The sequence below is a fragment of the Stylophora pistillata genome, chromosome 8 (genome assembly GCF_964205215.1).
Source record: "Stylophora pistillata chromosome 8, jaStyPist1.2, whole genome shotgun sequence".
In the NCBI taxonomy this organism is placed as follows: domain Eukaryota; kingdom Metazoa; phylum Cnidaria; class Anthozoa; order Scleractinia; family Pocilloporidae; genus Stylophora; species Stylophora pistillata.
The window spans coordinates 6,342,501-6,353,917 of record NC_142526.1 but is presented as its reverse complement, the minus strand read 5'-3'; the positions used below and the strand labels follow the sequence as shown (position 1 = coordinate 6,353,917).

General features: G+C 34.8%; 1 long non-coding RNA gene across 1 annotated transcript; it reads left to right on the top strand.

The window, feature by feature from the left end:
* The first annotated feature begins 795 nt into the window (after positions 1–795).
* On the top strand, positions 796–10,492 carry LOC148724668 (uncharacterized). The gene is made up of 4 exons (XR_015990859.1): positions 796–885; positions 4,016–5,272; positions 8,859–8,898; positions 9,590–10,492. It is a non-coding gene; the product is annotated as an uncharacterized LOC148724668 (long non-coding RNA).
* The last annotated feature ends 925 nt before the right edge of the window (positions 10,493–11,417 follow it).

Sequence of the window (11,417 nt, the reverse complement as noted above, 5' to 3'; positions counted from 1 at the left end):
CTCCGATTTGCTGAACATATTACTACAATCTGTAAGAAAAGCAGCCAACGTGTAGGAGTCTTAATGAGACTCAGAAACTTAATACCTACTAGCACCAAGTTGCAATTGTTTAAAGCTGCCATTCTTCCTTATTTAACTTACTCTCATCTTGTTTGGCACTTCTGTCGTGCTAGTGACAGCAGAAAACTCGAACGCATACAGGAAAGGGCACTTAGAGCCATCTATTGCGACAAAACGTCAAGTTATAACACACTATTGGGTATGGCTAATCTATGTACTTTACATAACAGAAGGTTACAGGACATGGCTACTCTCATGTACAAGGTCAAGAATAATATATGTCCTAAGTATATTGCTGACCTATTTCGGAGGTCTGATACGAAATATGCCCTACGTAGCAAAGAATTTGTTATTCCTAGATTTAATACAGCAACATATGGTAAGCCCTCTATCAGATATACTGGACCTAAGTTATGGAATATTGTACCTAAGAACATTAGAGATCTGCCAACATTATCATATTTCAAGATAAATATCCGTAAGATTGATCTAAATACTTTACTGACCGATAATTACTGTACCAACTGTATTTTATGCAGTACTTAATGTAAAAAAGTTTTTTAATGTACATTTTATCTTAGTATTTTTAGCTCAATTAGCATTTTAACTTTAATTAATATATGGATTTAGTCATTTTTAATTTATTTTGTAGTGTCCCCATTTAGTGGTTATGTGCTGCTATTTTAGTCTGACACTTAAATAAAGGTATTCATTCATTCATTCATTCATTCCTCATCCTAGTCGATCTCAAGTTTCTTGTTCGATTCAGTGAGTTTTAGCTCAACAGACTTAACACCGTGGCCGCAAGGACCTACGCTTGCAACGGTAAGCAAAACTCATGAATAGTATCGCCACTATAAAGCCGTTTTCATCATGCTACTGGTTAGAAAGATCTATTGTCTTGTACCTCTAGCCAGTAGGATTTCGGGAGGCTTAGAAAATACTACCGGCTAGAGGTACAGCTGGCATTTTTAGTCGACTTTGCCTAATTTTTATTACAGTTTGCTTCACATTTAACTTTTCTGCACTCCAAATCAGTCTTACACTCCTTGGAATCCCTTTCTTCATAAATACATTTGCATTTAGTTTTTGTTTTTTTGTCTTGTACCTCTCGCTGGTTGGATCTCAGGGGACTTAGAAAAGACTACCGGCTTGAGGTGCAGCTTGCATATTTAGTCGACTTTGCCCAATTTTTATTACAGTTTGCTTTAAATTTTACTTTTTGCCATTCCTTGTTAGTCCTGCACTACACTGGAATCACTGTTTTTAAGAATACATTTACATTTAGTTCTTTTTTTTTGTCTAGTACTCCTAGCTGGTAGGATCTTAGGGGATTTAGAAAATACTTCTGGCTAGAGGTATAGGTTGCATATTTAGGCGACTTTGCTCAATTTTTCAGTATGGTTTGCTTCACATTTCACTTTTTTGCACTCTTACAAGCAGATCCATGCAAGAATCAAACAAAATCACAAATCTTTGGTAAAGCTGAAAAAAATAATATTAACCCTTCTTTTGCATATAGATAAGTATATGAATGCCATGAAGTTTTTTTCCTTAAAATATCTGTGAATTCCTGAGAAAAACGTTGGAAGCTGTTTTCAACTTAGGCACAATTTGGCAATCCAAAACATGTGCAAACAGGGTTGAAATCATCATCGGAGACCCAGAGGTTGTGGGTCGATTTCAAGTTGGGGCATGAAGAGCCCCTGGGTCTCTGAGGATGGGTTGAAATCGATTTTGATTCACTTGACTCACTTGTCAAATCTACTGCGCTAGAAAAAGCTGTCATAGTTCCAATTTGTTGTATAACTTGTCATGGTCTAAATGCCATGATTTCATAAATTGTAGATTTATTTTAGTGTTTAAGAGAAGTAAAGAACTTACAGCTCTTCCGTGCTTCATACAAAAGTAGGTGAAAAATAGTGATAATTTTGAGCGTGTGCCTTTATTTAGAATTTTGTAAGATTAAGAATGACAATACCCAAGTTAACGATCTTTCAAGATATGTAAAGTTTACTTTGGGGAAATGAGTGTGGGATTTTAAGAATTTGTTGAAAATTGTCAACAAATACATAAAATCACACCCTGTTGTGTATGGGTAACCATTAGCAAAAACAAAATTGTTTTTGTTTAGAAATCCTGGCAACTCAAAAAGCATAAAGAACAATGCAAATATACTGACCTCAACTTGGATATTTTATTCTCGAATTTTTAAAGTGCTTTATTTAACTGATTGTTTAATTTCATTCGTGAGGTTTATCATTAACAGAGAAGCCTGCCGCTACAGCCACAATCAAAACCAGCTTGGTTTTCGATGAATTCTTTGTAGCTCACTTTTCATATTTGTACTCTTTATACTGTTATTACAGTTTTTCTTGAAAATTCTGACAATAAAGAAAAATACACCTTGCTTGCAAAGCAATACAAAATTTGCATACCTGGTTGAGCAAGAGTTCATGACAGTGATGGGTACATTGTCATAGGATGGATAAGGTATTCCCAGTGGCCAAGACTGGGTCTTTTTTGCCATATGTCTCTATTCTTTTGTTTTTGACAATTGTTGTTCCAAAGTTTTCAATCAAATCAGTTCAAAACAGAATAGAGGTGTCGATGGTTTTAATTGACAGAACTACCTTACATGATTTGCATATCGCAACAATATAATACTGGTATCATAAATTTACGAACATGGACTGCCTACTATGCTCCCGAAAGAGCAAAAATTATATTATTAGTGATGTAAAGAGAAATCTGCTACCTCAAAGTAATGAATTATAGAAAGAGATCGCATACTTTCTTTCCTCTCACCCTATGAACAAATTCAACTGTCACGTAAGCTCATTTAGCCTCTGTGCAAACTTTTTTTAGAGATTCTATCGTAACAAATTTGCATACAACCTGTCAAACAACAGATAAATGATGAACAGGATCGACGACAGAAAACTCTGAACATAAACTTTAAATAGTCAGCTCAATCAGTTTTTTCAATCAATTTTGTCACAAAGGACACCGACACGTCATATCAAGGGCACAAGGAACACAAATTGCAAAGTTTAGACATTTTCAGGAGCAGCCATTGTGATCAAACCATGACATAAAGTGACGGTGCAGATGTCATACTTACAGAGCCTGCAGAATGGAGAAAATGGAAAAACAGAAAAACTTTGGACTCTTACGAACAGCTAAGAATATAATATTTGAGTTAAGGTTATTATATTTACTTTCAATTGCTATATGCATCAGAGTCGTGTAAATTTTTATTATATCAATGTCTTGATGGTCACATGCACCTAACAGGAAGGCATGATTTTATGTCTTTCTTCACAGTTTTCAAAAACTTGCCAAAAATCCCAAATTCACTTCCCCAAAGTAAACTTTATATATTTTGAAAGATCATCAACTCTAATGTTGTCTTTTGTAATCTTATGAAATTTTGAGCAAAGGCACCCGCTCAAAATTATCGTTGTTCTTCCCCTACCATTTTATGCAACATGTGAGAGCCTTAAGCTTTTGACTTCTCTTGAATACTGAAATTAATCTAGTTTTTGTGAAATTACGGTGTTTAGACTATAACAAGTTGTCAACAACTTAGAACTATATATGGTAGCTTTTTCTAGCGCAGTTGTTTTGATATGCCATTCAAGTGTAGCATGATCATGACCTATTTTAAACCTGTTCAGTGTCACCAAATTGATCCTGGGACTGGAATTGAAACGTTTTCTTTTTTTCAGAAATGAATAAATTTTCCAAGGAAAATCTACACACCAATTGTATACTTTCTAAAGGCTACCTGTATGCTAAAGAAAAGCGAATTTTAGTTTCCAAGCAATCTTAACTTTGCCATGCAATGGTTGATTTTTGCACAGATTTGCTCTAAATTAATCTTACACTCCTTTGAATTTTTTTTTTCTGAATTTACATTTACATTTATTAATTTTTTTATTTGGTCTTGTAGGTCTCTAGCTGGTAGGATCTTTAGGGGCCGAGAAAATACAACCAGCTAGAGATAAACCTTGCATATTTAGTCGACTTCACCCAATTTTTACTACAGTTTGCTTCACATTTCACTTTTCTGCACTCCAAATCAGTCTTACACTCCTTTGAATCACTTTCTTAAATATTTAACTGTTTTTCAGTCTTGGACCTCTGGGTGGTAGGAACTTAGGGGACTTAGAAAATGCTACCGGTTAGAGGTGCAGCTTGCATGTTTAGTCGACTTTGCACAATTTGTTGTATTTCAGTTTGCTTTGCATTCTACTTTTTGCCATTCCATGTTAGTCCTACACTAAACTGGAATAATTTTTTTCAAGAATATCTTCTTGTCCCTTGGTCATATACCTCTAGCCCATATAATCTCTGGGCAGCTTAGAAAAAAACTACAGGCTAGAGGTACAGCTTGCATTTTTGGTGAATTTAGCTCATTTCATTTTACTTTTGATTTATGAAAAACCTTTCTACATTCTACATTAATTTAGTCTTATACAGTGTAACTGACGCAATATAGCAGCGTTCGATCTTTAATTTAGTTGTACGCGCAGCCTTGTAACATCAGTGTGCGACCTTTCATTTAGTTGCATGCGTGTATCGCAAGCGCTCATGAAAGCTCTGCGACAGCCCGCAAGTTGTATAAAGGTCACGTTGTTTTCTTTTGTCGTCAGTTGACGCAATATCCTTCAACTGAAAGTGAAGTTTTAGCTGCCATGCTCAAACCTTTTTAATTGTTCTAGTAATAACGGCACCAAGGTAAATATCTTTACGCCTTTTAGTTTATTTAATTAAGCAATTTGTATCATTCTTTCTTTAAATGCGATTTCTCGTATTGTTAAATGAGTTAAGACTTAAAATTTATTTTAATTAAGCGAAAGTTGCTTAGGACATCATAAGCAACTTACACCATTAATTGTAAATTGTTATTTTTCCTTTGTCTTGTGACTTTTTGAGTCGCATGAAATATATTTTCATCTGATTATTTACACGATCTCATTTGTAATTTGTTTGTACTTTTATTTTAGTTCTCACGGTGTTCATTTAACAAAGTAAGAAGTTGAATAAATTTTTACAGACGTCAGTTTGTGAATGTTGTGATCACTGGAGCAATATACAGCTGTGGAGTCACTCCATAGATATATCTAAATGCTTTGCAGTCTTGTTCATCTGGCTAGTAGCATCTTGGATCACTCAGAAAATACATCCAGTCAGAGGGGCTGCTTATGTATGTGAAGTAAACTTGAAATGATTGGCAATATATATATCTTATTAACCAAGCGCGAGGGCCGTACTGGGAGAATATCGGCCCGAGGTCTTGACAGTACGGACCGAGCGCAGCGAGGTCCGTACAAAAAGGACCGAGGGCCGATATTCTTCCAGTACTGTCCCGAGCAAGCTTGGTTAATGAGAGATTTATTATACGACTGAAGCTCAAAGGGACACAAGTGCGGTATCATTCGGGACCATTCGTGACAGTGCCCGGTCCAATACCGAGAGAATGTGGACCGGCAATAGAGCATTTTGATTGGTTGATTTTAGTTATTGGCCCTCTGACTTCCCGAGTCGTGTAATAATATGTTCTAAATGAATGTAAGGTAAACAAATTTTGAATTAGTTTGATCTGTACTTTCTTTGGTTGTGGATTTATTTCAATACAAATTGAACCAGTTTTGGGTGAATTTGACTCAAAATTCATTTCAGACTTGAACATGTCAACCAGATTTACTGAAGTTTGTCATGTAATATTCTGCATAAGTATGAATGGAATTTCTCAGAATGAAATAGTCTCTATTTTCATGATATTTGTGTTTGATCAGAAGTATTGCTGACAATGCCCAACATTGATTGAAATACTAAATCAGCTATAGGTAGTTATAGGATAACATGATTTTAAGGGAAATTCCACATTGTGGACATTACATTCAGAAGCTAAAATTGTCATTTGATCTTTCCCTTAAGTGCTTAGAAATATAACTTTAGGATTATTTTTGTTTGGGCCTAGAAACTAATGGTCCTCCCCCACATTTTTGTGAAAAAAAAAACTACTTATGTATTTTCCTTGCAAAGATATAAATCAAAGAATGTGAGTTGTGGACATTACAAAAAAATCAACCAATAATTCTTGTGATCATTTTTAATTCCATTTTCCTGTGAATTGTTAACAGGTATAAACTTGTAAAATGGTTGAAAATATTCCCTAAAGGTGAAAGTTTATAACAGTACTGTGTTGAAAAAATCACCCAGGCAGAATAGCTTTGTGTGTTTGCAGTAAATAAAAACATGTGTTGTAGACATTACAATTAGGGGATATGGTATTGTTTTGATATAACATGCAATTTTAAGGATCTTATATGTGAATGTAATACCTTATTGCTCTTTTGGAGCTAATAAGCTATCACATAATATTTATGAATGTTAATTTTTTATGATAATGACATGGCCAAAAAACTATAATAATTACTGCATTATGTTATTTCAGTCCATTCAGGACAATTATTCTAATAGCATTTTATTAAGTATACACACCATTTTTAACATGCTTTTTTATATCATTATATTAAAAAATAAAGTAATTTCAAGGTAACTTGGAACAGAAACAGCAAAAATACCTTTTTATAAAACCTTTTTTTAAAACCAGAGAAAACCCAATAATGAATTTAATTTAGCAAAATTTGAAATTGCCTTAGAAATTCTGAAATAAAGAAATTTTATATTCTACATAGTCAGTGGTGTTTTGAATTGAGATCATGCTCACTGATTGCATAAAGTAATGAACATGATTACTTATGAAGACTGCTGACCAGTTAATTGACATTCCCTCTTTCTAACATTATTAAGGATCAAAACTTACTTAGTGAATTATCATGGCAAAAACAAGCACAGAAAGGTACAAAAAGTTTAAGGCAAAGCTAAAAGAAGATGTGAAAAGGTACAATGTGTTGAAGAGCAAAGACAGACTGAGATAGAAAAAGAGCAGAAAGTGGAGGCACTACTAAGCAAACTCATTGATTCTAAAGGAAGTTATCTCATTGGTCCTGATGACTTAAAGAGTTTGACAAATGTTGATGCCTTAGTGGCTCTCTAATTTTGTTATAGATGACTACATGAATTTGATCCAGTCTTTTGGCAACATCAAAGTAAGGGCTGTTTCATGGGAAAAATTTAAAAAGAGTACGAGCCATGCAGTTGCAGCACACCTTCAAGATCGTAAAATGTCAGCACTTTCTACATGTGATCTTATGATAATTCCTTGCAACAAGCCACACATTGAGCATTGATCTCTTTTTGTTGTTCTGCCAAAGAGTAAGATGGCTGCTGTGTTAGATAGTAAACCTGAAGGATTTGTAAAGCCTTCAACTCAAAATGTGATGAACAAGATAGGAGCTGTTCTAGCAGAGTCCAACTTCAATGTGGGGGACTGGACATTTGCATGTAATATGAAAGAAGAACTCCCCCAGCAGACAAATGACTTTGATTGTGGTGTCTACATTTGTCTCTATGCCAGATGCTGAACAGGGCTAGGACCAATGATCAAAGAACCATGTTTTCCAGAATTTAGGCTTGGAATGGCATATAACCTGCACAGAATAATCTTGCAAAAGATCCCTGAGCCTGACATCACAATCGACCAGTTCTACGCAGTAGATTACCTCACCAACTACTTATACATTGGCAGAGCACAGAGTGTAGAAAACCAGATGGTGACCTTTAGATATCTACACAGAGTAGGAGCTTTCAAATTTGACTTTCCTAGAAGAGCAGATATCAACGCAAAGCTTGTCTCTTCAGTTTTCTTTGGTCCTTTGACCATTGAGAGTAGAGGTCATCTTACTACTCCCTTTCAATGCAAAAAGACATAGAAAAGATCTTTAAATCAATTAAATAAATAATATAGTTTCTACTTAATTGATTTTAGAGATCTTTTCCATGCTTGACAAAGCATGATTGTTTTGAGAATATGATCATGGCTAGTACATTTTGTAAGTCCATTTAGAGCATTCTAATTGTTTCCATGATTTCAAAGTTGTAGTTTTGTAGGCAAAGCAATTACAGTCTACTTCAGAATTATTGTTGAGCGCTATATGAACAATCCGAAACCATCTTTTTTTGTAAGGAAAAGATTCCTAAATAAAGTTGAAGAACTAGTATCTTGATTTCGATCATCATTTTGGAGAAAATGAGGAGAAAATCAAATCATTTTGTGAAAAAAGGATGTTGTAACGTCCACAACGTATTGTCCACATCAAACTTTAGGTGAAATTTCTGAATAACCAAAGTGAGATGCAAACAGCATTTTGATTCTAAAATGATCCTTGTATCAAGCTAATAGAACACCATAAACAGCTTCTGAATTGAGCTTCCCATTTTACTAGAAATTAAACTTAAAAGGTGCAAAAGTTGTGGACATTATGTAATGTCCACAACAGAAGTTTGAATATTTATTTTGAAGAAGAGATCAAGTATTCCTGAGATTTTTCTTTGACAGTTTAAAGGTACAGATAATAGCTATAATTTCATGGCAAAATGAATGCCTTACTCCCCTTAGCAGAATTTTAATTGCAGAGTTAAGAATTGTAGGTGGAATTCCAATTTTAATTGTAAGAGCAACATAGATTTTTGAGAGGCTGATATGGAATGGGCATGGCAAGTAGTGACAACATTTTAACAATTCCAATAAATAGAGTTATCACGCTTTCAAAACACATTAAATCTACTAATATATTCCCAAAAATAAAAATATGATTTTTTCAGTGTCTCATGTGGAATTGTCCTTAATTCACCAAATTTATATTTTCCATTTGTATTTTCCGTGATATTTAACAGCATGTATGATTGTATGAAAACCTTCAGGCAAGTTATTCTTGAAAATATAAAATGTTCTTTTACTATAGAATTTATACAATTACAAAAAAATTAGACTAGGCTGTGTCTGTCTTATTTATGATATTTTTCAATTGGAATTGCCATTTAAAGGACAATAAAACATTCATATTTGAACAGCAACCAGAAACCCTTTACTTATTGCCTAAAATGACCTACTCCCAAAGGGTGAATCGTGACATGTGCTTTGTTTCATGAGTGGTTTCTCTCTATGCAAATCAACTTGGGAGCCGTGGGAAAACATTTCCCTCTCTTGTATCCGGTATGACTGACTGATTGGTCCTAGTATTCTGCCATTGATTTTTTCAGGATTCATATTATTGGAACCTACTTCATTTTAATTTTGAAAAGAACACTCAACCTTGCCACAATGTTAAATCAAAAATGCAGTTCTCTTTACTGAGTTTACTTATTAACTTTCTTTAATGTTACATTCAGGGAATTTAGGGCAGATAAGTTGGGCATATGATCAATTTCTACTGTGCCTCACTTTTTCAGCTACAGAATCAAGCTTATGAATGGCATCTTTTCTATTTACTGTTTAGTTAGTTCCATCAGAGTCCATTAAAGGCATGAAAAAGCTAGTGCGTCTTTTTTCATAATTGTCAACTCGCAACGGAGTTGAAATATTTACACTTAAGTTTTTTTTTCTTTCTTTCAGGTTTTTTGAGAATCCATCTCCAGATGAAGTGAGCAACTATGATCAATGTGCATTTCCTAGAGTTGCCATTGAACAACATCTCAAATCCAACTCAAAGTAACCTGTAACTATAACATTCCACAGTGATGTCCACAAATTTACTTTAAAAAGGATAGAAATTGTCAGGGATGGTTGGCATTTGTGAACAAAGCTGACTTTCCTCACAAATATTTCCAATGCTTTTGGGACCACTGTGCAGACAGTCATGGCCAGGGAGTAAAAGTGTTCTATCCAATCAAGGTTAGACATTTTATCTCTTTGCCTCCAAGAAAATATAACATAGATGACCACACTATTTCCCTTAGAACTTTCCAGAAGTTTACCTTCAATTTATTAAAGTAGCTCTTGGAGATGACTCTTAGACTGTAAGTACTTTCCTCTGATTTTCTCAAGACGAGGCAGCCTTTTATTATGTTTCAATATTGTTATACATGCTGCATGTGGTTAGCATGTCACACATTCTTTTGCATAACCGATCTACTTTTCCCCTGAAGTGGAGAATGTATCAGTCCAGTTTTTTATCCAAAAAGATAGAAAGATATCTTAAAATTTAAATGGCACAATGTTCTGTCTAAGCAACAATATAGTTTTGGGGAAGTAATCAGACTTTATTTCTTCCAACAACCATTTTAAAGTAATCATCAACACTAGATGGCTAAAAAAAAGAGATGAAATTGATTTACATGTCAGCAAATCCCTGCAGGAATAGAAAGAAATAAAAATTGTTAAATCCAAAAAATAAACAATAAAGCACAGAACTTAATAAGTGTCTCTTATGCCACAAAATACCCAAAAGAAGGTATTAATGTTAGTAATATCTGAAATACATTGATTGACAATAATGAACCTTCCACAATTCTTCCACATTTTTAGCTGTGTTTTGCTGGATCAGGGCTTCTAGTTCGCCTGGCAAATTCTTCAAGAGTGTTTTCCTGTCATCCCCCATGAGGCTAGTTCATTCCCAAGTCCCAGATCCTTTTTTATCTGCATTCCTTTTCCCCCAGATTGAGAATGAAACACCACAGCTATCGATTGTCCGTATGAGCTTGTTCACAGGTGTACTTTTTTCTTGCCAGTGATCCAAGTCTCCTTATCATCCCACTGCATTGCATCTCATACAATGTTATCTATTAAGATATCTGAAATGCGGAACGTTTATTTCCTTTTTCTGTTAGGTAGCGAGGACATTTGGAAAGCCTTGCTAAAATAGTAAACACTATAATTACAATATACAGGTTTCCTGTTCCCTGATCCCCGTTACCTGTTCCCCGTTCCCTGCTCTCCGTTCCTGTTTCCCGTTCCTTATTTTCATAATCTATACGAATGTAAAATCTCTTTCATAGCGGTTGGATTAATCAACACATCTTTGGTTTTGGCAGTCAGCTTTTGCTGTTGTTCGGGATGAGTAAACTTAACTGCTCTGGCCAGTTAATGGGCTAATAAATTCGAAGCTTAAATAACCATTCTTTCCCTCCCCCTCCCCCAGAGTAACCCCGTGGCATTTTACAATCGTCTGTATCCGGGAAGAGGGGAATTTTAACCTTGCCTAGGTGGGAAGTGTTGAGCGTAATTCACGTGTTTTTAATGGAGGTGTTTCATGTTAAAGAGTGTGCTTTTGTGAGCGAATGGCTTGGAAGAAACTTTTCACATAAAAACACGTAATTCACGTGTTTTTAGTGGAGGTGTTTCATGTTAAAGAGTCTGCTTTTGTGAGCGAATGGCTTGGAAGAAACTTTTCACATCGTAGAATGTTTATAAGCGAAAAGCCGAGCATGAGCAGCAAAAACTA